The sequence below is a fragment of the Engraulis encrasicolus genome, chromosome 10 (assembly GCF_034702125.1).
Source record: "Engraulis encrasicolus isolate BLACKSEA-1 chromosome 10, IST_EnEncr_1.0, whole genome shotgun sequence".
Taxonomy (NCBI): domain Eukaryota; kingdom Metazoa; phylum Chordata; class Actinopteri; order Clupeiformes; family Engraulidae; genus Engraulis; species Engraulis encrasicolus.
In genome coordinates, this window is record NC_085866.1 from 12100564 (window position 1) to 12104820 (window position 4257).

General features: G+C 43.2%; 1 long non-coding RNA gene across 1 annotated transcript; it reads left to right on the forward strand.

The window, feature by feature from the left end:
- Positions 1-1969: 1969 nt before the first annotated feature.
- LOC134457572 (uncharacterized) lies at positions 1970-2971 on the forward strand. The gene is made up of 3 exons (XR_010036457.1): positions 1970-2007; positions 2505-2591; positions 2931-2971. It is a non-coding gene; the product is annotated as an uncharacterized LOC134457572 (long non-coding RNA).
- Positions 2972-4257: the final 1286 nt, after the last annotated feature.

Below are 4257 nucleotides of genomic sequence, written 5' to 3' on the forward strand. Positions count from 1 at the left end.
CAGCTGTCGATGGGGCATTGCGTTATCACTACCACAGACAGGGCCGCGTTAACCCTCGCCGAGGCCCGGTGCAGACGCAATCCGGGGCCCCTACACCACATTATAATGAGCCATATTCAAAACGCATGAAACGCAGGCTACACGGTTTACTCCAACACAAAAAAGGGTGCGCTGAACCCCCTGCTGAGTTCACTAGTCACAACGCAGGAAGCATAGCCAGCTGACAGGGAGGAGATTCTGTGCACTGCCGTTTGTCGGCTCAGCTAGAACTTCCAAACAGAAGCACAACCAAAAAGTCTCTTATTTTTGCTACGTTGCTGCCGACCAATTTTTATCGAATCGAAACCGTCGTGGTAAACACGTGTTAAATAACTTAACCTCCAATGGCCTTGGAAAAACTGACTGACTGTCAAAGGAAAGTAGCCTAGCCTACTCAGCTGTGTCGCTTGTCGCAAGGAGGGAATCCCCTTAGCAGCGAACCACTGCAAAGCGAAGCTGTCACGAAATCCCCTCAAAATGTAGTCTACCATAATTAAGAAGTCAGCGGTTTTCATCTAGATGGTGCATTACACTGTATGCAATCATTACAGTAGACTACGGTGCAAATTCGTAATGTTTAGATGTGGATCACACACGTTTTTTTTTTCTTCCAGATAAGAGCCACTTGCTAACTGAACAATCTGCGAGTGGTACCCAGGCATGTTTTAACTGAACACAAACCCGAACGCAAGGATATAGGCTACGCTGACAGAGCATCGACATTATTACAGTGCAAATGGCCATAACAGTGCTTTTGGAAAATGCGACTATATCATTTTAGTGTTTGCTAAATCCTTGGCTTGCCCTGTTGTTGTCAGACTGTCAGAACTTTGAGTGCTGGTTGGTGCACTTTACGCAGCATTATTGTGAACACTTTTTTTAATAACACCTCAGAAGTGATCCTCGCCGCGCCATGCAAGACTTTTGTTTCGCGAACGCAGTTGGGTGCGTGATTTATTTCCCCATGTTTTGACTATAGAATAAGATAAAGTTAGGTTGGTGTGCTGTGCTCTTGTTTGCTTAGCTTACATGATTGCACAAGTCCATGATCGCTATGCAACCATTACAAAAAGCGATTATAACACTGACCTTACAAAAATGACTAACGTTGCCAACCTTCTCTTCAATGCGGTAATCCATGCCGGGCTGAAGTTTATCCGTACAATCTGAAGCAAGTGCTGACGCCGAGTTTCTCACATCTTTTTTAGACAGTACCCATCATCAAACTCGAAAAAATATTGACCACCGTTTTCACTGGTGGCAAACAACCAGAAGCATCTGACTGAAATGATTATTCCGAAGACCTCCGATTCCTGCGTGCATGCAGAGGCGATTCTAGGCTCAGTAGGGGGGCCACGTGAAAATTAAAAAGAAAGAACACTTGTAACAAATCGCCACTACTGTTCCCTAGCTACAGTCTTGGGGGGCCCAAGCTGCCTGTCTAGCCTGGTGACAAGATATGCATATGCGCCTCTGCTTGCCTACGGATGGCGAAATGCATCAAAAATACAATTGATTGTCTCAAAATATCGTTTCATATTTTCCAATCTCACGACGTCCGGGGCCCCCTCTAGTGGCGGGGCCCGGTGCTGCTGCACCGGTTGCACCATAGGATAACGCGGCCCTGCCCACAGCAACGGTTAGTAATGTGTCAAACATAGCCTATACCTCTACTAGTGGTATGACACTGTCAAATGTTGCATGTGAAGTGAAATGCCTTGCCATTAGCCTATATATTCCTGGGAACATTGTGTGTGCCTCATTTGACTTATCTGTAGCTTATTATGTTATAGAGGTGCATTCCAGTGAGATTTCCACAAAGAAAAGTGTCAAGATAAAAACAGATGCACCATGGACCCTTTCCACCTCAACACCAGTCCAACAAAGGCCGGGTAAAACTTCCAGGTTAGAGGAGGAAGAGGATAGCACACACCAGCTGACCCCTTGATATCTGGCATTTGGAGAAAGGTGAGTGTCTTGAGCTGATCAATATGTTTATAAACAGAATGTTTGGATGCATATAGCCCTACCAGTAACTTGCTTTGTGTGTCGTCTGATCAGTGTTCAGCAAGTTACTGAAAAGCTGCAATACATTACCGATTACACGTAACTGACATTTTAAAATAATCCCTCACATCATAATATTACTAAATGTATGTAGGCCATTACACTGATTTCGCATTACTTCAGTTACTTTAGCCAAAATAATTGCCAAAATATGGATTTGGTGATTTACAAAAGTAATGCATTACATTGTGGTTTCCAAACATTTTTCCATGTGCACCCCTTTGTTCATTTCAATGTGGTTTGTGCAACCCCTAAGTGATGGTCCCCTTGTGGCAGGCCACGCACCCCCAGGGGTGCACGCACCCCAGTTTGGGAAACCCTGCTCTAATTAATTACTTTTGTAATGTGTTACCCCCAACACTGCGTTTGATTTGGTGCATATTGTGTTTGTCTTTCAGAGCACATCACAGTCGTCTGTGTGACACCCCCTCGCTGCACGCCAGCACCCAAACCAAGCCACCTCCACCACCGGTCAGATCATATCGGTATGCACAGCAGTCTGAGGGGACATTATGTACATATCAATATATCAAAAACATACCTAGACTAGTGGTGTGAGACATGTTATGTGCTTGGGAAGTGAGGTGCACTACTGCTGTTCTAAGCCTTAGCTCTCTGCATGGCTAAGGGATGGTACGGTCATTGGCACTCGATGTCACATACGCTGCCTACCCTTGGCCTACATATTCGTGAGAACTTTGTGTGTGCCTTATTTGGTTGCTGAAAATCAAGTCTGCACACTAAGCTCCCATTTCATTATTTAGTGTGATGGTATGATTCTAACATTAATTATTTTGCTATTGGATTTGTGTTTATTGTTACAGCTGAAGATGTGTACAGTACGCTCCTGCCTGCATCCTACCACACAAGTTCACCCCAGAGGATCTGCTGTCGACAACCATTGTGATATCGTTGCAATTATGAAACACACTTAATAAATGCTAATTACATCACATCACACACATTTTGTTTCTGAATTGTTTTTCAATATTGGTAACACACTGTTGTTACAACATCTGTTTAGGTCAGGTGGGGAACCATGTCAAACCATGTTTACGCCCCCTCGGGCCATCTTATCCTCTCCCCAATATAATTTTAATGTTGTACAGCTTCACGTGAAATATGACATATTTTGTAAAGGCATCTTAGAAATTACATCAGCAATATAATTAAGTTATATTCTAGGTACCAAGAGAAGGTGGGGTCTGTTGTAAAGCTGGCCACCTTCAATATAGGCCAAAAAAGCTGGGGGAAATCCTGTTTTGTGTTCATAGTACGGCCCTTGGAGGACTTACATGGTTGTTGAAGGACTTTGAAGTGGCCCCTCAAATGAAAAAGGTACCCTACCCCTGGCTTAGACGAATGGCCAGACAAATGTTAAGAATTGAAGTAATGCATTTCTTAGAAGTGGGAAAGAACGTCCACATAATGATTTGCACGTTTAGAAAGCACACATGTAAGAAGACACTGAAGTCAAGATTTCACTTCAATCTGAATTTCAAGTACTCAAAATACCAGATGGTGTAATGGTCATACTGTATTACCTGTGCTTTACTAACTGAAAGGTTTTGGGTTGCCCACCGTTTACTTAAGTAATATGATTTAAGAATGAGAAGGGTTTTTTTTATTCTGAATTTTCTCGAAAACTGGGGGGAGGGGGGTCATGACTGCTTGACTGCAATCTTCACTCTGGATGACTGCTTGACGATGAGGAGCCTTTCTTCAACTTCCATGGTTTGTGCCTGTCAAACGGAAAGGTTTAATTAATTGTTTTGCACGTTATTTGTAGAGGGATTTATACACATCAACTGTGCGTAAATATGCTAAATGTCCGTATAGGAGGTTAACTTGGTGTGTCAGACAAACATTCCTAATAATATTTAACGTCAATGGTCGCAGATGTTAAAATATTCAACGTGAAACTGAACATCCAAGGGCTCTCGCCTGCACAACTTCAATGATGCTACTGAGATAGGGCCTACATTGCAGACTTAGATAATAGTTTTCGGCCAAATAATACGAAGACCCCAAATGGCATGGGCTATATGCACTTTCCGTGTACAGTTAAGTTTGCAACTGTACAATGCCGTTACAAGGTGCTGAAGTTAAGTAAGTTAGATCTAATGCCATTTGGCTGGCTCAGGTTAGCCG